Source organism: Lithobates pipiens, unplaced genomic scaffold, assembly GCF_037356315.1.
Source record: "Lithobates pipiens isolate NorthernLeopardFrog02 unplaced genomic scaffold, aLitPip1_a1.2 Scaffold_3, whole genome shotgun sequence".
Classification (NCBI taxonomy): Eukaryota; Metazoa; Chordata; class Amphibia; order Anura; family Ranidae; genus Lithobates; species Lithobates pipiens.
In genome coordinates, this window is record NW_027507790.1 from 271,053,407 (window position 1) to 271,077,146 (window position 23,740).

The 23,740-nt window shown below is 42.6% G+C and overlaps 1 pseudogene across 1 annotated transcript in view; it reads left to right on the top strand.

The window, feature by feature from the left end:
• Positions 1-23,740, top strand: part of LOC143940036 (vomeronasal type-2 receptor 26-like) — a 162,577-nt pseudogene that overhangs the window by 110,417 nt on the left and 28,420 nt on the right. The window lies entirely within an intron of this gene.

Here is a 23,740-nt window from a genome sequence, read left to right on the forward strand (position 1 = left end):
ATGGGACTTCAACTTCCTGCTGAGGTAAATGACTGGGTGCTCTTCCCCGTTCCAGACCTGGGATAACACTGCTCCTAACCCAACGTCTGATGCATCAGTTTGTACCACGAAGTCCTTAGAGAAGTCTGGTGAGTACAACACTGGCTGGCTACATAAGGCTGTTTTTAAGGACTGAAATGCTTCCTCAGCCTCTGGGGACCATTCAACCATAACCGACTCTTTCCCTTTTGTCAGGTTGGTGAGGGGCACAGCCTGAGAAGCAAAATGGGGAATGAATCGTCGATAATAGCCAGCGATTCCTAGAAAGGCTCGTACCTGTTTCTTGCTGTTGGGACGTGGCCAACTCTGTATGGCCTCGACTTTATTGACTTGGGGTTTTATCACCCCCCTCCCAATAGTGTACCCAAGATATTTGGCCTCCTCCTGTCCAATGGTACACTTCTTTGGATTGGCCGTAAACCCAGCTTCCCGGATAGAGTCTAGGACTGCTTGTACTTTTGGCAAATGTGAGACCCAGTCTGTGCTATGGATAATCACATCATCCAGGTAAGCTGCAGCATATTTCTGATGGGGCCTCAGAATCTTATCCATTTTCCGCTGGAATGTTGCCGGTGCATTCTGTAACCCAAACGGCATTCTCTTATATTGGAATGCCCCATCTGGGGTTACAAACGCAGTTTTCTCCTTGGCCGACTCGGCCAGGGGAATTTGCCAATACCCTTTGGTGAGATCAAGAGTTGTCATATATCGGGCTGTTCCCAGCCGGTCAATCAACTCATCTATACGTGGCATGGGGTAGGTGTCAAATTTTGTAACTTTATTTAATTGTCTAAAATCGTTACAAAATCGCCAGCTCCCATCAGGTTTGGGCACTAGTACGATAGGACTGGACCAGTCACTCTGGGACTCCTCTATCACCCCCAATTCCAGCATCCTTTGAACCTCCCCACGTATTGCCTCCCGTCGGGCCTCTGGTATTCTATAAGGTTTTAGTTTTACCCTTTCTCCTGGCGGGGTGATAATGTCATGCTCTACGCCAGATGTTTGTCCCGGCAGCTCAGAGAAAATCTCTTTGTTACGAAGTACAAACTCTTTAACCTCCTGTTGTTGGGGTTTCGATAAGGTGTCTGCTATTCCAACCTCAGGAACTAAGCAAACAGGCTGTGCTTGTGACAAAGTCTCCGCGACTAGGGATTCCCTATCCCTCCAGGCTTTCAGCAGATTGACGTGATAGATCTGCTCCGGCTTTCGCCTTCCTGGCTGTCTAACCCTATAGTTCACCTCACTAATTTTTTCAATTACTTCATATGGACCTTGCCATTTGGCCAAAAATTTGCTTTCAACCGTAGGGACTAGCACCAAGACCCTATCCCCCGGGGAAAAAGTACGGGTCTTGGCCCCACGGTTGTACACTCTCTGCTGTGCTAACTGCGCTTGGGTTAAATGTTCCTTTACAATTGGCATTACCTGTGCAATTCTATCTTGCATCAGGGCGACATGCTCAATCACACTCCTGTGAGGAGAACTCTCATTTTCCCAAGTTTCCTTGGCGATATCCAGCAGCCCTCTTGGGTGTCTCCCATAGAGCAACTGTCAGGGAAATAGGAGTTACCTTGTGGGACGCGATCGTGTTAACGCGCGTCAGCGCCCACGAAGACGCAATATGATTCCCAGACGAACGCCTGATGGAGCCTCCGATCGAGTACGCGTGCGCCGGGTAGTACGAACGCATTACGTTACACGTCGTAGGCGTACGGACGCGGTGGCGCGCTCACGACGTGATCCAAGCGCCGTGTCTATTTAAACGTTCACCTGACAGCATCACATTGCTGGTTTATCGTCAGCTCTTCCTGAGTACCCGTGCCTGTTATCTCTGCTACCTGATCTCCTGTTACCGACCCGGCTTGTTTGACCTGCTTCCGATTACTCTCCTGGCTCCGACTTCTGGCTTGTCCCTGATACTCCTTGTCTGCTCCCGGCACCCGACCTCGGCTTGGCTTGACCTCCGTTCCTGATCTCCAGTCCAGTATCCATCCTTCTTACCTCCGGATTGACCTCCCGTGTTTGACCTTCGGCTTGACCCTGACCCTGCCTTGGACTTCTTGCACAGTTGCCTCCAGAGACTGGTCTGCTCAGCATTTCCATCTACTGCTGCTACCCGGCAACCTGTGCTACTGTGGGCACTGCATCCCTGTGCCATCTCCAGGGTTGCACTGCACTCGGCCGCAAGGGGAGCCCTCTCAGCATCTCGGCCTCCTAACCTCGGTTGTGACAGCAACTCGAAGGGTGAGAAACCCGTAGAGGATTGGGGTACCTCCCTAATGGCAAACATCAGATAGGGTATTAGACAATCCCAATTCTTTCCATCTCTATCCACCACCTTCTTTAACATTTGTTTTAGGGTTTTGTTGAATCTTTCAACCAACCCATCTGTTTGGGGGTGATACACAGATGTACGCAATTGCTTCACTTTGTACAACTTGCATAATTCTTTCATAACCCGGGACATAAAGGGTGTACCTTGGTCCGTAAGCAGTTCCTTACAAATACCCACGCGGCTAAAAACAAGAGATAGCTCTTTGGCTATGGTTTTGGCCGAGGTATTTAGGAGAGGAATTGCTTCCGGATAACGGGTGGCATAGTCCAATATAACCAAAATGTACTGATGCCCCCTGGCGGACTTCATTATCGGACCTACCAAATCCATTGCGATCCTTTCAAAGGGGACCTCAATGATAGGAAGAGGTACCAGCGGGTTACGGAAATGTGGCATAGGTGCCGTCTTCTGACACACAGGGCAGGAGGAACAATACTTTTCTATTTCCTTCATAACCCCAGGCCAATAGAATCTCTGCAATACCCTCTCTCTGGTTTTCTCTGTCCCCAGATGACCTCCCAGAATGTGTCCATGAGCCAATTCTAACACCAACTTCCTGTAAGGTTTGGGCACTACAAGTTGCTCAATGGTTTCTTCTGCCCTTTGAGCCACTCGATACAGCAGGTCCCTTTCCATAGTGAAGTAAGGATAAGGGCAAGTCTTATCTGGGTTCACTAACTCGCCATCTATTTTCACCACATTTTCCCGTGCCTTTATTAGGGTGGGGTCTTTTAACTGTTCTGTGGCAAAAATTTTCCCTGTGAACCTCAAGATCCGAAAACTCCACAGACGGCATGTTTTCATCTGAGGATGTTGGCTCCTTCCCAGTTTCTCGAGTTTCCCCCGCCAATACCGACAAGGGAAATTCAGGAGAGTCCTCACCACTCCCAGAGGAATTCTGGTCATCTTCCTGGTTTATAGGGGCACCAGTGGGGGGCTCAGGACAATCCCAGAGTTCCCAGAATTTTGGAAAATCCCTTCCCACAATAGCATCATGTGGTAAGTGAGACACTAACCCCACCTGATGAGAGAGGTTACCTTTGGGGGTCTCAAAAAACACTGAAGTTACAGGATACTCTCGGGTGTCCCCATGCACACAAATAACAGCCACCCTGTTCTTCCCAGAGACCTCTGTAGTAACTAATTCAGCTTTTATCAATGTTACCAGGCTACCTGAATCTAGCAACACATCAACATGTCTACCATTAATACACATTTTACATAAATGTTTCTCAGGTCCCCGAATGGCAGTGCATGCAACTGTCGCAAACAGCGACTGACGTCTCTCCCTTATAAAGTCACATTGCATAGGCTCATCCACAACTGGGCAATTGGCTGCAATATGTCCCTCTTGCCGGCAGCGGTAGCAAATAATTTTTTTCGCTGCCTCTTGCAGCATGGGCTTCCTGGGCTGCTCCCGCCAGACCTTAGTTAGAACTCCCACCCTCTCACTCTCTCCACCCTCACCCCTTGGAGTCATCTTACCCGCCACTGGGGATGATCTGGTCTTAGGGGGGAAAGTCCGTGAGTCCCTGGAAGAGGTGGTCAAGTTCTCTGTAGCCAAGTACCTCTCAACCAGATCCACAAGTTTATCTGCATTTTCTGGGTCTCCATGGCTTACCCATTTTTGGATGGCAGTAGGAAGAGCTCTCAGGAAACGATCCATAACCACACGTTCCACAATGTTTGGTGCGGTCAAAATCTCTGGCTGCAGCCACTTCCTGCTCAGGTGAATGAGATCATACATTTGAGACCTGGGAGGTTTTCCAACCTGAAAAGTCCAATTATGCACACGCTGAGCCCGGACGGCCAGGGTGACACCCAGCCTTGCCAATATTTCTGTTTTTAGTACCACATAGTCTTTTGCTTGGTCAGGCTCTAGGTCATAATAAGCTTTCTGCGATTCCCCAGTTAACAGAGGGGCCACCAGTCCAGCCCATTGCTCCTTAGGCCACTTTTCCCTTTCAGCAGTCCTTTCAAATGTGGTCAAAAACACCTCCGGATCATTCTCTCCAGTCATTTTTGTCAGTAAACGGCTCACACCAAAGGATGCGGTGTTATTGTAACCACTTGCTTCATTGGTCTGCGGACGTTGCTGTATCAAGGTCTCTATTTGCTGTTGAAAACTCTGCTCTTGCTTCTGCAACAGGTCTATGAAGCGGGCTTCAGATCGCTGCTGGGCTTGTTGCTGAGCTTCCAAACTCTGCTGGTGAGCCTTCTGCTGATTTTCCAAACTCTGCTGCAAAGTTGCATTTGTCTGCTGCTGGGCTTGTTGCTGAGCTTCCATACTCTGCTGCAAAGTTGCATTTGTCTGTTGTTGAGCTGCAAGGCTCTGTTGTTGAGCTGCAAGGCTCCTTTGTAAACCCGCATTTGTTTGCTGCTGATTTGCATTGGCTAGAGCCAGCTGTCTCAGTATCTCCTCCATGCTGGCCTTAAAAAAAAACTGCCAAAATTCTCCACCAACTGTGAGGGGTTTGCTCGGTAGCGGGTGTGTGTGACCCCCTGGATGGGTTCACAACACAAAGTCAGGCACAGCAGACAGCGGTGTAGGTTCAAAAAACAAAAGATCCGGGTTTATTTACGCTACATGCAGTGATACATATAACAGCCAAACAAAATAAAACAAGAAAATAAATCCTGGTCAGCTTGACCTCTAACTACACACGTAGACTCCCTGTCTAACAACTGGGTGCAGCCTTGTGCTGCCCCAGTCCCTATCTCTATTGTAGGGGTTTGCCACACAGGCGTTAACTCACCGCACAGAACAGATCTCAGACTCCCCAGTCTATACACACAAAACTGGTTCCAGGATGGAGCATCTCCCTATGCATGCTGGGGTTTTTTGTAGAGGTCTTAATGAGCCCACTTACTACAGCTGGGCTCATTAACTCTTCCCCTCTAATTGTAAAAGTCTGCATAAAGCCTGAATCTAGGACACACATATTTCCCATCCTGGATACAACCAGGTGATTTTACCTGCGTGCTGCCACAATATATATATATATATATATATATATATACAGTGGTGTGAAAAAGTGTTTGCCCCCTTCCACATTTCCTGTTCCTTTGCATGTTTGTCACACTTAAGTGTTTCGGAACATCAAACCAATTTAAACAATAGTCAAGGACAACACAAGTAAACACAAAATGCAATTTGTAAATGAAGGTGTTTATTATTAAAGGTGAAAAAAAATCCAAACCATCATGGCCCTGTGTGAAAAAGTGATTGCCCCCTAAACCTAATAACTGGCTGGGCCACCCTTAGCAGCAACAACTGCAACCAAGCGTTTGCGATAACGTGCAATGAGGCTTTTACAGCGTCCTGGAGGAATTTTGGCCCACTCATCTTTGCAGAATTGTCCTAATTCAGTTACATTAGAGGGTTTTCGAGCATGAACGGCCTTTTTAAGGTCATACCACAATATCTCAATAGGATTCAGGTCAGGACTTTGGCTAGGCCACTCCAAAGTCTTCATTTTGTTTTTCTTCAGCCATTCGGTGGTGGACTTGCTGGTGTGTTTAGGATCATTGTCCTGCTGCAGAACCCAAGTTCGTTTCAGCTTGAGTACACGAACAGATGGTCGGACATTCTCCTTCAGGATCTCTTGGTAGACAGCAGAATTCATAGTTCCTTTTATCACGGCAAGTCTTCCAGGTCCTGAAGCAGCAAAACAGCCACAGACCATCACACTACCACCACCATATTTTACTGTTGGTATAATGTTCTTTTTATGAAATGCAGTGTTCCTTCTACGCCAGATATACTTGGACACACACCTTCCAAAGAGTTCCACTTTTGTCTCATCGGTCCACAGAATGTTGTCCCAAAAGTCTTGGGGATCATCAAGATGTGTTGTGGAGAAATTGAGACGAGCTTTGATGTTCTTTTTGCTCAGCAGTGGTTTTCTCCTTGGAACTCTGCCATGCAGGCCATTTTTGCCCAGTCTTTTCCTGATGGTGGAGGCATGAACGCTGACCTTAACTGAGGCAAGTGAGGCCTGCAGTTCCTTGGACGTTGTTGTGGGGTCTTTTGTGACCTCTTGGATGAGTCGTCGCTGCGCTCTTGGGGTAATTTTGGGCGGCCGGCCACTCCTGGGAAGGTTCAGCACTGTTCCATGTCTTCGCCATTTGTGGATAATGGCTCTCACTGTGGTTCGCTGGATTCCCAAAGCTTTGGAAATGGCTTTATAACCCTTTCCAGACTGATAGATCTCAATTACTTTCTTTCTCAATTGTTCCTGAATTTCTTTGGGTCTCGGCATGATGTGTAGCTTTTAAGGATCTTCTGGTGGACCTTACTGTGTCAAGCAGCTCCTATTTAAGTGATGCCTTGATTGTGAATAGGTGTGGCAATAATCAGGCCTGGGTGTGGCTAGAGAAATTGAACTCAGGTGTGGACAACCACAGTTATAGTATGTTTTAACAAGGGGGGCAATCACTTTTTCACACAGGGCCATGATGGTTTGGATTTTTTTTTCACCTTTAATAATAAACACCTTAATTTACAAATTGCATTTTGTGTTTACTTGTGTTGTCCTTGACTATTGTTTAAATTGGTTTGATGTTTCGAAACACTTAAGTGTGACAAACATGCAAAGGAACAGGAAATGAGGAAGGGGGCAAACACTTTTTCACACCACTGTATATATATATATATATATATATATATATATATATATATACAATATATATTACATTTATAAAATCAAAACAGGACATCTTACCTGCAAATTTTCTTTATTTTATAAACAACTGCTTGGGAGCCAGTCTATATGATGTGATAAAGCCACAATTTAGTGCATTAGGAACAAGATTCCATTTTTTTGGGATAAATTCTGGTGTCTGTTTCGCAGACTTTGGATAGAAGTAACAGATGCGGAAAAATTGCGCTTTGGGTGTTGGTAGTTTGCCTCACACTGTAAACCATTAGAGGTACTCTTGATGAAAGTAAAAATTGGCCTTGCTGTCAAAAATGTTAATTACCGTATTTATCGGCGTATAGCACGCACTTTTTCCCCCATAAAATCAGGGGGAAATCGTAGGTGCGTATTATACGCCCCCCCCCCCCCCCCCCCGCTGTTTCTCAGCTTTTCTGATGTTCTCGGTGGCTTTCAGCTATTTTTGGCTGCACTTGCCCACTCTCAGCCATTTTTGGCTGCATTCGGCCGTTCTCTGTGTCCGAAAATAGCCGAAAGCAGCCGAAAGCTGCAGAGAACGGTGAAGAGCTACCAAGCGCTGCTGAGATACACAGGACATCAGCTCTGTATCTCGGCCGCGCCATTTTTAAACACCAAAGACACTGACAAGGCTGCAAATGACTGACAAGGCTAAATGGAAGGCTGCAAATGATTGACAAGGCTAAATGGAAGGCTCCAAATGACTGACAAGGCTGCAATGGAAGGCTGCAAATGACTAACAAGGCTGCAATGGAAGGCTGCAAATGACTGACAAGGCTGCAATGCAAGGCTGCAAATGACACTGACAAGGCTGCATTAATGGGAATTTAAATGTAAGTTTCTTTCCTTAAAATTCCCTCCTAAAAGTTTTTTTCTTTAAAATTCCCTCCTAAACTTGGGGTGTTTGTTATACGCCAGCGCATGTTAAACGCCGATAACTCCGGTATATGCACCTGTCAAAAAGGTGAAGAAAAATTAGGTCCTTGGGTGTTCATTGTGTCTATGAAACCTATGCCAAAAAATTTCTTGCTGATAAAATCAACAATCTAGGCAGTGTAGACAGTTTTTCAGAGATTCCAGATGCAGAAAACACTTATGCCTCGTACACACGATCAGACTTTCCGACAACAAAACTGTTGAATTTTGTCCGAAGGGCGTTGGCTAAAATTTGTCTTGCATACACACGGTCACATAAATGTTGGGCAACAATTACACACGTATTGACGTACTAGACGTACTACGAGCCCATAAAAATGAAGTTTACTAGTCACGCGTTACCCTTTGGGCACCTTCTGCTAATCTTGTGTTTGTAGAAATTTGGTGAGTGTCGATTCACGCTTTTCAGCCTCATGCTTGTCAGTTTGTTTCTGTTTTTCAGGTTGGGCTTTTTGGTTCATTTCTGTTTTTCAGTGCTTGCTTGTCAGTTTGTTTCTGTTTTTCAGTGCATTCTTTTTGGTTCGCTTCTGATTTTCAGTGTGTGCTTGTCCGGTCATTTCTGATTTTCAGGTTGTGCTTGTCAGGTCCTTTCTAAATTTCAGTGCGTTCTGTCAGTTTTTTCTGAACGGCCCATTCGTATACTAACCATGTGGCGTTCTCGTCGAGAGATCATGCTATTATTGTTGGGCTTGGAGTTATTGCTTTGACCCAAATCAGGTCCAGGAACAGGGGGAGAAGGAGTTCTTGGATCAAGAATTGGTTGCTTAACCTCTTCAGCCCCAGAAGATTTGACCTCCTTCCTGACCAGAGCACTTTTTGCGATAATTGACAATTGCACGGTCGTGCGACGTTGCACCCGAACAAAACTGACATCTTTTTCTCCCCACAATTAGAGATTTCTTTTGGTGGTATTCGACCATCTCTGCGGTTTTTATTTTTTGCACTAAAACCAAAAAAAGAGCGACAATTATGAAAAAACACAGTATTTTGTACTTTTTGCTTTAATATATATCTCCATTTTTTTTTTAAAAAAGGAATTTTTTTCTCAGTTTAGGCCAATATGTATTATTCTACATATTTTTGGTAATAAAAATCGCAATAAGCGTATATTGATTGGTTTGCGCAAAAGTTATAGCGTTTACAATATAAGGGATAGATTTATAGCATTTTTATTAATATTTTTTTTACTAGTAATGGCGGCGATCTGCAATTTTTATCATGACTGCGACATTATAGCGGACACATTGGACAATTTTGACACATTTTTGGGACCATTGGCATAATTACAGCGATCAGTGCTACAAAAATTCATTGATTACTGTAAAAATGTCAATGGCAGTGAAGGAATTAACACTAGGGGGCGATCAAGGAGTTACTTGTGTTCCCTGGTGTGTGTTCTAACTGGAGAAGGGATGGGACTGACTAGGGGAGATGACAGATGGCTGTTCATACTTTGTAGGAATAAACAATATGTCACTTCTCCCTTCAGAGAACCAGGATCTCTGTGTTTACATGGCAAGAAGTAAACATCTCTGTGTTTAGTTCTTGTCATGTTATGAGCAATCGTGGGAGCCCAATGGTCATCGAGACTGCCGGGCACTCACATCAGCTCCGGGGGCTAGTTAGCAGGACACATGCATGCGGCAAGCCATCACTCCTTAGCAAAGGCTCGTCACCACCTTGCAGTAGTTGGCGATGGGGAGAAGTTTCCAGAACATCACATTTACAACTGGGATCTCCCCCCAGGCTTTGGGAATCATTATTCCAGAGACTTGTTCTGCCATCTTTCACATAACATTCTATGAATTTAATGTTTGCTAATGTATTGTATTAATTCCTTCATTCCATAATCCCCATTATTGTAATATGCTGTGAATGTCCTCTTTGTCCTCATGCATGCTGTAAGCTTATAATGCTCCTTTTTTGTCCTTCATGCAGATTTGCCTTCACTAACCTCCCCAGCATGCTATCCTGGGCCCATACACACTTGGCCTAGTAACTTAACAATGTATTTTGTCAGCTCCATTTAATGCTTACCCTAAACACCTCCTAAAATGTTTACAAATGTTATTGTTGTCCTTAAATTCAGGCAGAGTGCAAGAGGATATATTTTGGGGTCTCACGTGATTTGGAATCCTCCCTCCCCCCAAACAGAAAGTCAACCGATACCAATACTCTATCTTCTGACTTTGCCAAACCCATACACACTAAACCTCTTTTGCGGTCACATTTATGGATGAATTCACCAACGCATGTAGTGCAAGGGCCTGCCTGAATACTTTCAAATTGGACTGTTGAAAGTTTTAGTCTCCCATTATCTTGATAGGTAATAAAAGAATGTCAAAATGTGCTTAAATTTGTACAGTGTGTATCCATATTTGTGGATTATGACACTTCTTACCTGTCCAGTGGGCTGCCAATAGTATAAGTAAGGAGGGACTGGCCAAAGTAACACATTCTTTATGCATTCAGCTCTCACGTGGAGAGGGTTACCTGTCCAAAACATATACCCATACCCCCCACACATACATTTCTTAAATGGGCCACCAGAGGGGGTGAGGAATCTGATATGTTGACCTTATACATTTATCTTTAAATACTCATTTAAAGAAATATTGTACTTATGTTGGCCAAGAATGTGTCTAATCTGCTTGCAATGTTATGTGCAAAAGTACTAATTATTTTTTTCTTGTTTGACTCCACAGTTTCCTCCCAACCCACAGGAATGGCAGACTGTGGCTTCCCAGTTTCACCATCAGTGGGATTTTCCCAATTGTGGTTTGCTCTATTGATGGGAAGCAAGTAAGGATCATACCACCATCCAACTCGGGGTCTTATTTCTACAATTACAAGGGGTTTTGTTGTATTGCAATGTTGGCAGTGCTGTCAGCCAATTATTATTATTATTATACAGGATTTATATAGCACTGACAGTTTACGCAGCGCTTAATTATGAGTTTCTCTACCTGGACATTGGGAAGAACGGCAGAAACTCTGATGGAGGAGTGATCACCCAGACCGAGTTCTACAGATGGCTACAAAATGGCACATTGCAGTTGCCACCTCCGGAGGAGAATGTGAAGGGCCTCAATTTCATTTTTGTTGCAGATGAGGCCTTTGCTCTGGGGGAACATCTCATGAGGTCGTTCCCCATCAGGAACATGACCCCAGAGCATAAGGTTTTTAATTACCAGATGTCAGGTGCCATAAGAGTGGTGGAAAATACTTTTTGCATAATGGCAAGCCGGTTCCGTATCGTCCTTATGTCCATGAACCTGGCCGAATATAAACTGAACCATGTCATGTTGAGCTCCTGTATTCTCCGCAACTACCTAAGGAAGAATGCAGCCAGCTCTCTGTCCTCAGTTTCAACTGAGCCCGACTTTGCATCAAAAAACATAATTTATGATGTTATTGTTGTTAATGTATCTAATGCAATAATGATAACAATATTCATCCTTTTCAACTCCTTGAATTAATTGCTTGGAGTCCCTAAACTGCCCTTATTTTGGCATATTTTACAGCACCTTGTCACTGTAACCACACAAACTTTACAAATACACTGGTAGAGAGCATTGAAATAAGAAGCCACACATTGTTAAGTATAAAACATTTTACTCCAAGCACATTCACATGTGCGTTATAAACAGTTTTTGAACAAGCCAACATCTTAGTGTATAACATGTATGTTTGACATTAATTTGCAATTTTTGGGGCTAAACTGCATGTTTACAAACATAACATACACATTCCCAACTCAGGAACTTACAAAGTTCAACTTTGCAAAAGTGAAGGCCATATGGGACATTAGTATGTCAAAACTGTGTTGATCTTGCCTTTGTCAGAGGTGGTGATCTCACCCATCTAAAAGCCAAATGTTGAAGATGCACACAAATTGTGACTTCAAATTTGGTTTTCCCTCATGATCCCATGCCTAAAATGTGTGTCTTCCCTAAATCTATTTTGCTTAAGCCCCAAAACACACAGTGTGTCAACATGTGCTATCTCCCATCATGGGATATCAATGTACGTATTTTGTGGGTACAACCCCTTCCTCCAAACTAAAGTAGGTGAGAGGAAGGGGTTGCACCCCCAAAACACGTCCATTGATCCCCCATGATGGGAGCTAGCACACGTTGACATACTGGGGCTTATTTCAAAAAGGCCAATCCACTTTGCCCTACAAGTGCACTTTCAAGTGCACTTGCATTGTAATTCTAGTGCAAAGTGGTTTTACCTTTTTGAAAAAGGCCCCAGTGTGTCAAAATGTATTAACTCCTATCATGGGGATCAATGGACATGTTTTGGGGGTGCAACCCCTTCCTCTCACCTACTTTAGTTTTGAGGAAGGGGTTGTACCCACAAAATACGTACATTGATATCCCATGATGGGAGATAGCACATGTTGACACACTGTATGCATCTTCAAGATTTGCTTTGCAATTATTTTAAAACTGTAAAAACACATCCAACATTACAACTATAAAATTTAATTTTTTGGTTTAGATTTTCCCTAAAATATCAATGATGTTGCTCTGTCTTTTTTTAACATCACGGATGTTTTGTTTCATTTGTTCCAAATCACAATTACAAAACATGATCTCCCTGATCAGGATTTGTGCACTTGCAATGCTGAAGTGAGTTTCTTCTTCTACAACATCCACATCACCTAAAAATAAAAAAACACACCATGTATTAAAAATATGCAGGCATCCATCTATTACCTGAAGCTGTGGTCTCAGACGCTGACCTGTTGTCGACACCATTTTTACCACTTAACCCAGCACTTCCTGAACATCTGCATCCACATCTTCAGGGTGTGTGGTGAGTTGCCAGGTGTGGGGTTACTGGTGTCCTCAGATGTCCCTATTCTTTTCTCCCCTATGTGAATACAAAAAAGGTATACTTAGCAGACAGATATGTTAGGCTCGAAAAAGTAATAAGAAACATTACTTGGAAGTGTCTTCCAATTGTCTGTTTTGGCAGAGTTCCAAGCTGAATACATGATTTTTTTTCCCTTTCAAAAGCTGGAATACTTACTTGTTTTGTGTGAGTTTCACACACGGAGAGACCCCTAGTATCCACTGGAGCACCTGCGTGGGACACCAGAACAAGGGTGTTCTGGTGTCCCACACTAGTGCTCCTGCATCCAGATGCGTAAAACAGCTGCTGAGTGTCCTCTCCTGACACCGAATAAAGTTGTAATTTCATTATAGTTTCAAACACATCTAGACAACAATGTAATAAACTTATTTTAATAAAAATAGGCCTGAACAAATGTACTTAACCTGCATCTTCCAAAAAACGATGTTGAGCAAACAATGTTTAATATGAATGATTCCTGTGTCCACGAACCTCAAACTTGGAATTTTAAACCATACAGCAGTAAAGAAAAGCACATGGACCAGCACAAAAGTAATAATAGGAACACACGCAAATACTTTTTTGCAGCATTTTCCTGATATTTCTATACTGATCTTGCTCCCTCAATTTCAGGTCTAACCAGCATTTCCTCAATTGATCCTTGGATCGACATACCCCAAAAGTCCTGTGCAGACTTCTGACAACTTTAGCCATGATCTTGGCCTTTCTGACATTTGAAAACATGTAGAGGAGTGCCAAGTCAGTAAAAAGCATTTATTTAATAAAAGAAGGTAAATGTCTCACTTACACAAAGGATAAGTGCTATGCGAGTATACAGTCCACTTTATTTCCATTGGCAAGCAGAGTCTGTAGATGGAGAGATCAGCAGCATCAGTGGCAGAGTGCTGGGAAAGAAATCAGCTATGCCCAGCGATCCGTGGAGACATGAGCCAGCCAGTCGGGACAGCGTGTAGCAACGCAACAGCGCGTGACATCAGAGGGAGACACCGGAGGACACAACGCGTTTCTGAGCATGCGCCAAGTCCAAAACAGACATGTGCGCTCCTTTGTCAAGTGTGGGTGTCTCCCGACAGCGATCTGTGGGGACACGATCCGTGGAGATACGAGCCAGCCAGTCGGGACAGCGTGTAGCAATGCAACAGCGTGTGACGTCAGAGGGAAACACCGGAGGACACGATGCGTTTCTGAGCATGCGCTAAGTCCAAAACAGACATGCACACTCCTTTGTCAAGTGTGGGGGTCTCCCTCTGATGTTGTGGAAGAAGAAACTCACTTCAGCAGTGCAAGTGCACAAATCCTGATCAGGGAGATCATGGTTTGTAATTGTGATTTGGAACAAATGAAACAAAACATCCATGATGTTCAAAAAAGACAGAGCAACATCATTGATATTTCAGGGAAAATCTAAACCAAAATTACATTTTATAGTTGTCATGTTGTATGTGTTTTTACAGTTTTAAAATAATTGCAAAGCAAATCTTGAAGATGCACACAGTGTGTCAACATGTGCTATCTCCCATCATGGGATATCAGTGTATGCATTTTGTGGGTACAACCCCTTCCTCCAAATGAAAGTAGGTGAGAGGAAGGGGTTGCATCCCCGAAACATGTCCATTGATCCCCATAATAGGAGCTAATACATTTGGACACACGGGGGCCTATTTTAAAAAGGTAAAACCACTTTGCACTAGAATTACAATGCAAGTGCACTTGAAAGTGGATTGGCCTTTTTGAAATAAGCCCCAGTATGTCAACGTGTGCTAGCTCCCATCATGGGGGATCATTGGACGTGTTTTGGGGGTGCAACCCCTTCCTCTCACCTACTTTAGTTTGGAGGAAGGGGTTGCACCCACAAAATGCATACATTGATATCCTATGATGGGAGATAGCACATGTTGACACACTGTGTGTTTTGGGGCTTAAGCAAAATAGATTTAGGGAAAAGACACACATTTTAGGCATGGGATCATGAGGGAAATCCAAATTTGAAGTCACAATTTGTGTGCATCTTCAAAATGGGGCTTTTAGATGGGTGAGATAACCACCTCTGATGAAGGTAAGATCAACACAGTTTTGACATACTAATGTCTCATATGGCCTTCACTTTTGCAAAGTTTAACTTTGTAAGTTCCAGAGTTGGGGATGTGTATGTTATGTTTTTAAACATGCCCGTTTAGCCCGAAAAATGGCGAATTAATGTCAAACATACATGTTATACACTAAGATGTTGGCTTGTTCAAAATCTGTTTATAACGCACATGTGAATGTGCTTGGAGTAAAATGTTTTATACTCAACAATGTGTGGCTTCTTATTTCAATGCTCTCTACCAGTGTATTTGTAAAGTTTGTGTGGTTACAATGACAAGGTGCTGTAAAATATGCCAAATAAGGGCAGTTTAGGGACTCCAAGCAATTAATTCAAGGAGTTGAAAAGGATGAATATTGTTATCATTATTGCATTACATACATTAATAACAATAACATCATCAATGGTGTTTTTGATGCAAAGTCGACCTCAGTTGAAACTGAGGACAGAGAGCTGGCTGCATTCTTCCTTAGGTAGTTGCGGAGAATGCAGGAGCTCAAGACGACATGGTTCAGTTTATATTCGGCCAGGTTCATGGACATAAGGAAGATGTGGAACTGGCTTGCCATTATGCAAAAAGTATTCTCTACCACTCTTCTGGCACCTGACATCTGGTAATTAAAAACCCTATGCTCTGGGGTCATGTTCCTCATGGGGAATGGCCTCATGAGCTGTTCCCCCAGAGCAAAGGCCTCATCTGCAACAAAAACGAAATTGAGGCCCTTCACATTCCCCTCTGGAGGTGGCAAGTGCAATGTGCCATTTTGTAGCCATCTGTAGAACTCAGTCTGGGTGATCACTCCTCCATCAGAGTTTCTGCCGTTCTTCCCAATGTCCAGGGAGAGAAACTCATAATTAAGCGCTGCGTAAACTGTCAGTGCTATATAAATCCTGTATAATCATAATAATAATTGGCTGACAGCACTGCCAACATCACAATACAACAAAACCCCTTGTATTTGTAGAAATAAGACCCCGAGTTGGGTGGTGGTATGATCCTTACTTGCTTGCCATCAATAGTGCCACCACAATTGGGAAAATCCCAGTGGTGGTGAAACTGGGAAGCCACAGTCTGCCATTCCTGTGGGTTGGGAGGAAACTGTGGAGTCAAACAAGAAAAAAATAATTAGTACTTTTGCACATAACATTACAAGCAGATTAGGCACATTCTTGGCTAACATAAGTGCAATATTTCTTTAAATGAGTATTTAAAGATAAAAGTATAAGGTCAACATATCAGATTCCTCACCCCCTCTGGTGGCCCATTTGAAAAATTTATGTGTGGGTGTATGGGTAAATGTTTTGGACAGGTAACCCTCTCCACTTGAGAGCTGAATGCATAAAGAATGTGTTACTTTGGCCAGTCCCTCCTTACTTTCACTATTGGAAGCCCACTGGACAGGTAAGAAGTGTCATAATCCACAAATATGGATACACACTGTACAAATTGAAGCACATTTTGACATTCTTTTATTACATATCAAGATAACAGGAGACTAAAACTTTCAACAGTCCCATTTGAAAGTATTCAGGCAGGCCCTTGCACTACATGCTTTGGTGAATTCTTACATAAATATGACCGCAAAAGAGGTTTAGTGTGTATGGGTTTGGCAAAGTCAGCAGATAGAGTATTGGTATTGGTTGACTTTCTGTTTGGGGGAGGGAGGATTCCAAATCACATGGGACCCCAAAAATATATCCTCTTGCACTCTTCCTGAATTTAAGGACAACAATGACATTTGTAAACATTTTAGGAGGTGTTTAGGGTAAGCATTAAATGGAGCTGACAAAATACATTGTTAAGTTACTAGGCCAGGTGTGTATGGGCCCAGGATAGCATGCTGGGGAGGTTAGTGAAGGCAAATCTGCATGAAGGACAAAAAAGGAGCATTATAAGCTTACAGCATGCATGAGGACAAAGAGGACATTCACAGCATATTACAATAATGGGGATTATGGAATGAAGGAATCAATACAATACATTAGCAAACATTAAATTCATAGAATGTTATGTAAAAGGATAAAACTTACCCGAATATAGTCCTTCTGCAGGACTTGAATGATGGCAGAACAGGTCTCTGGAATAATGATTCCCAAAGCCTGGGGGGAGATCCCAGTCGTAAATTTGATGTTCTGGAAACTTCTCCCCATCGCCAACTACCGCAAGGTGGTGACCAGCTGGTCAGCACTTGCTGGCTCGTGTCTCCACGGATCGCTGGGCACAGCTGATTTCTTTCCCAGCGCTCTGCCGCTGATGCTGCTGATCTCTCCATCTACAGACTCTGCCTGCCAATGGAACTAAAGTGGACTGTATACTCGCACAGCACTTATCCTTTATGTAAGTGAGACATTTACCCGCTTTTAATAAATAAATGCTTTTTACTGACTTGGCGCTCATCTACATGTTTTCTTTCTATATATGAGCTGACTTCACTCTAAGAAGAGCTGCCGCCAGTAACATTGCAGAGACATTATCGGTTTTCCATTTGCTGCAGCCAGCAAGGACCCTTTGGATCCATCATACTACTCAAAGTACTTTTATACTTTTATATCTCTGAATGAACTCTTTGGGTTTCTGTATGGCCCATGATTCTCATCTTAGGCTGTCATTTTTAAGATGGCCACCATCTCCATCTCTTCAAAGGACATATTTTAGGCATTATATCTCCTCCTGGATCAGGAACTGCCTTAATCCGGGCTTTCCTTGTTGCTGCTTTCTGCATGAACCTGCTGTCTCTCCGCCATTTGCTTTCCCACTGGCCCAAAAGAGAAGAGGCGGAGAATACACTAGAAAGAAGGACAGGGGCATAGTTTGATGCATCCACAGTGTATAAAAAGCACAGCGAATGGTCGCTGTAACAGACGTTGGTACGATCTGTAAGTGGAGGACAGAAGATCGTTTTCACGCAAAGGGACGTTTAAACAAAGGTACAATTGTAAATTGGTGCATCAGTGGTTAGTGTCCTATACTGCTTATAGATTGAGGCCTATATTGGGACAAGATTATGAAAGTTTATCCTGACATTAGGGTTTGTGTTGTGTTGTGTCTTGCAGAGAAAATGGTGGATAAATTTACTGCCCCTGACTTCCTCCCTGACTTTAGCCAGCAATACCGGGAGCTGCCATGTCTATAGCAAGTAAAATTCAAGGATTATTCCAATAAAATCAAGAGGAAGGCAGCGATAAAGAAAATGTTGGAATTGGTGAAGCCTGTTTATCCTATGGCAGACATCAATTATTTGAAGGCCAAAATTGGTAGCATGCGGAGCACTTATAATAGGGAGTGCAAGAAGGTCCAGGATTCCCAGAGATCCGGAGCATCAGCATATGACATATATGTCCCCAGGCTGTGTTACCACAACAGCCTGCATTTTTTGTCAGACCATACCGAACCCAGGCCTTCTCTCTCAACACTTCCTTCCTGAGGTCCACCCTGGGCCTTCAACACAGGAAGAAGATGTGGAGGAGATCAGCTTGACCCAGGTATAGCATTGTTGAACATATTTGTGGGCAAAAATTGAATGATGGTAAGTAGATATTATTGATCTAAAATTTCTGACTAATCAAAGTGTTTTACATACCAATAGACAGTAATGGCAAAAAATGATTGGGACAAGAATGAAAACTGCTGAGGTTAGAATGATAGTCTTTTCTATTTGTTAACATCCAATTTGCAACAGTCATGAGCTGAATATTATGTGTGATTGATGAACAAAAACCTAAAACTATGTACCATTTTCATACACAGGAAAGTCTCAGCCTCAGCCAAAAGGCAAGAGTAGGCCATGCCAAGCAGCCTGACTGAATGCCAGGTTCCTCCCCTCAACCCTCCAACAAAAAGTGCCAGGAAAAACAAAAACGTGGATGATGCCACAGCTGAATTCCTCCGGCATGCAACAACTGCCATTAGCTCAACCCCTGATTCCCAGGAGGCTTTTAGCTGCATGACAGCAAATAAATTAAAATAAATGGAAGAGGACCAGTGCATAATGTGTTAGGAAATCATCTTCAAGGCCCTGACCAAGGGTAAAAAGGGCCTAATCACCCCTAAAATGCACCTGTGCGAATTTGATCATCCTCCTCCACCATCTCCACCAACAACACAGCCACCCACCCACCACAGCAGCAAGGCATACCATGGCCAATGAAGCAACACCCCCAACAAGGCCACTGGGCTGGGGATTATCCCCAATATCATTTATAATTTGAGTTTATCTTTTTTTGGGTGCAGAGAATGCATTTTTAATTGAATTTCTGTCATTTTTGTGTTGAGAGCGATGGCCTGGATTTGGTGTGGTCTGGCAAAAAATGAAGGCTGTTGGAAGACCACAGCCTCGGGACATATATGACATCTGCTACTGTTCCCGATCTCTCTGAGCCCTGGACCGTATTGTGCTGTCTATTAAATGGACCCCTCAGGTTACCAATTTTGACAGTCAAATAACTGATGTCTGCCCTGGGGTACAAACACTTCACCAATTCCAACTGTTTCTCCATCATTGCCTCTTGATTTTGATATGGCTTTGTGCTCCCTATTGAATTCAAATTTTTGATTTTGAAAAATACTTGGCTATGTATTTTACTTAAAAAAGGACAGTTTGTTTGTGAGTGGGCAGGTATATTTCAAAAATACAATGTCAAATTAGCAAGGGACACCAACATAGTTGTATCTTTGAGGTTAAAAACACAAGATAATAATGGTGTTGTGGTAACTTGACAAAAAAAAAAAGTATTATTCTGGAGATCACCAGAAAAAAAATATAATAATAAATAATTTTGTCAGAACTCTGTGAATATCACCAGCAAAACAGCTTCATTATTATACCATTATAAAGTAGAAGAGAATGCGCTGCATTGAGAGTTTTCATAATTTGCAGCGTCACAAATGTGATATCTCAGTTACGAACACTAGTTTTACAAGACCGAGAACTTCCGGTTCGTCCTTGCTTCCGAGCATGCGTGTTTGTACTTTTGACTTTTGTCCGACTGACTTGTGTACACACGATTGGAAAATCTGACAACACACATTTGTTCGTGGAAAATTTGAAGACATGCTAGCCAACATTTGTTGGCAGAAAGTCAGACAACAATTGTCCAATGTAGCATAAACACGGTCGGATTTTCCACCAACAGCCAACATTTCCCAGCGGAAAGTTTGATTGTTTGTACGGGCCTTTAATCTTTGGCATAGGGGCCTAATAGCTGCTGCTAATCCAGGAATAATTTATTTTGATAAATGTCAGCTAGTCAATAGAGTTAGTGGACAGAAACGCTCTTTTATTTTTCAGCCCCTGTTTAACAGGTGCATGTAATACAATTTTTGATGCAATGCTTTGCAGCAGGGATAATTCCTGCACTCCAACTAGAGTATCTGGGAGAGGTTGCAGTGTCGTGGCACCAGCAAGCAGTGCCCAAGGCCCAATTTTTCAGCCCCTGTTTAACAGGGGCATGTAATTACAATTCTTGATACAATATTTCACAGCAGGGCCCGTTCCTGCACCCACCATGAGTAACTGTGAGGACTTATAGTGTTGTGGCACCAGCACAACCACCACCACCACAACCAGACCCTTTATTAACTTAGTTGCCCTTCTTCTTTGTACTCCCTCCATTTCCAGTAAATCCTTCCTGAGGACTGGTGCCCAGAACTGGACAGCATACTCCAGGTGCGGCTGGACCAGAGTCTTGTAGAGCGGGATAATTATTGTTTTATCTCTGAAGTTAATCCCCTTTTTAATGCATGCCATTATTCTGTTTGCTTTGTTAGCCACCCAAATGCATTATTTTACATTTTTCTACATTAAACCTCATTTACCATGTAGTTGCCCACCCCATTAATTTGTTCAGATCTTTTTGCAAGGTTTCCACATCCTGTGGAGAAGTTATTGCCCTGCTTAGCTTAGTATCGTCCACAAATACAAAGATTGAACTGTTTACCCCATCCTCCAGGTTGTTTAAGAACAAAATAAATAGGATTGATCCCAGCACAGAACACTGGGGGACCCCAGTACCCACCTCTGACCATTCCGAGCACTCCCCATTTATCAGCACCCTCTGAACTCACCCAGTTTTCAATCCATGTACTCACCCTATGGTCCATGCCAACGGACCTTGTTTTGTACAGTCAACGTTTATGGGGAACTATTTAAATGCTTTTACAAAATCCAGATACACCACGTCTACAGGCCTTCCTTTATCTAGATGGCAACTCACCACCTCATAGAAGGTTAATAGATTGGTTTGGCAAGAACAATTCATGAATCCATGTTGATTACTGCTAATGATACCGTTCTTGTTACTAAAATCTTGTATATAGTCCCTTATCATCCCCTCCAAGAGCTTACATACTATTGATGTTAGGCTAACTGGTCTGTAACTCCTTTGGCTTTTCTCCAATCACCTGGTACCATTCCAGTCAGTAGACTGTCAGTAAAAATTAGGAATAATAGTCTGGCAATTATATGACTGATAAACAAAAGATGGGCTATTGAACCAAAAAAAGGTAAAAAAAAACAACTTTTAGAAGGACAAAAAATAATTGTTTAAACTACAGCTTAGTGCTGTGAAGCACAACCTAGTGATTAAGTGAGAAAAACAAACAACAAAATTGAAAAATAAATCAAAACAAATCCCATGCTTTGGATAAATGAAGTGATTTACAAGGCCCCATAAATGTGAAGATATAAGTTCATTAGATAGAACGTGAATGGAACTTTAAAGTTGAACGTGAATGAAGCTTTAAAATTGGTCCCAGGTGTCACTGGTATAGGTGCTTGACCACGTAAATTCTTTCACTCTACAGTTTAAGTAAGTAGTAAAGGCTTACCAGAGCCACCTTTAGTGTGCGCAAATACGAACTCCCCAAATGTTGGGATCGGACAAGATCGTTCCTCCGACACTCCTCGTGTGGATGGATGACTCGAATCACCTTTCCGGATAGGAAGGTAAAGAATGACCCACACCTTCGGGTGTTCCTTGAACGTCGTCCGTTCCGGTCCGTTCGAGAAATGTTGGCGTGTCACCAAATGGATGAGAAAGGAAAAAACGCCCAATCGTGTAATAAAGTCTAAAACATATGTACTTTATTTTCCAACCAAATAGGCGTTGAAAGATACAAATGACTCAATGGAGTCGTATAAAATTGAACGAAAAAAATTGCTAGCAAAAATGTAAAATAAAGCAGATAAAATTAGCACGAGGTGTAGACGTGTATACGTCTACACCTCGTGCTAATTTTATCTGCTTTATTTTACATTTTTGCTAGCAATTTTTTTCGTTCAATTTTATACGACTCCATTGAGTCATTTGTATCTTTCAACGCCTATTTGGTTGGAAAATAAAGTACATATGTTTTAGACTTTATTACACGATTGGGCGTTTTTTCCTTTCTCATCCATTTGGTGACACGCCAACATTTCTCGAACGGACCGGAACGGACGACGTTCAAGGAACACCCGAAGGTGTGGGTCATTCTTTACCTTCCTATTCGGAAAGGTGATTCGAGTCATCCATCCACACGAGGAGTGTCGGAGGAACGATCTTGTCCGATCCCAACATTTGGGGAGTTCGTATTTGCGCACACTAAAGGTGGCTCTGGTAAGCCTTTACTACTTACTTAAACTGTAGAGTGAAAGAATTTACGTGGTCAAGCACCTATACCAGTGACACCTGGGACCAATTTTAAAGCTTCATTCACGTTCAACTTTAAAGTTCCATTCACGTTCTATCTAATGAACTTATATCTTCACATTTATGGGGCCTTGTAAATCACTTCATTTATCCAAAGCATGGGATTTGTTTTGATTTATTTTTCAATTTTGTTGTTTGTTTTTCTCACTTAATCACTAGGTTGTGCTTCACAGCACTAAGCTGTAGTTTAAACAATTATTTTTTGTCCTTCTAAAAGTTGTTTTTTTTGACCTTTTTTTGGTTCAATAGCCCATCTTTTGTTTATTGCACAATATGCACATGTGTATTGTTTTTCATTGATGTTTTACTTTTTGAAAACATTATCTTTGAAAGTTTCTTTCCCTGATTTATTGTTTCACTACATTCAGTCACGTGTTATACATTAAGCGCTGCACTGTTTTTCATATTTCTGTTTGTTGGACCTAGTATCTGTTTTTTTGTGCTCAGCTGCTATTTTCTTAATTGATTTTTCCCATATCAATTATTTTATTTTTTTACCAAGCGCAAGTTTCACTCTTTTTGAATTATATGACTGAGTTCCCTAAGTATCCTCGGATGCAAGCCCTCTGGTCCCGATGATTTATTAATGTTAAGTTTCCCAAGTCGAATTTTAATTCTGTCCTCTGTTAACCATGGAGGTGCTTCCTGTGATGTGTCATAAAGATAAACACTGCCCTTTTGATTTTTGAAGCTCCCCAATTCCCTCATGAAGACTGAGGAGAAGAATAAATTCAATACCTTCACCATCTCCCCATCCTTTGTAACCAGATGTCCTTCCTCATTCTTTATGGGGCCAATATGGTTTGTCCTCCTTTTTTACTGTTTACATACTTAAAGAATTTCTTGGGATTTTTTTTCACTCTCCTCTGCTATGTGTCTTTCGTTCTCTATCTTAGCCTCCCTAATTGCACCCTTACATTTCTTGTTGCATTCTTTATAAAGTCTGAATGCTGATGATGTTCCCTCAACCTTGTATTTTTTGAAGGCCTTCTCATTTGCTTTCATATGCATTTTTACATTAGAGATAAGCAATCCAGGACTTTTGTTCGCTCTTTTAAATTTATTGGCCAATGGGATTCATTGGCTAATGCC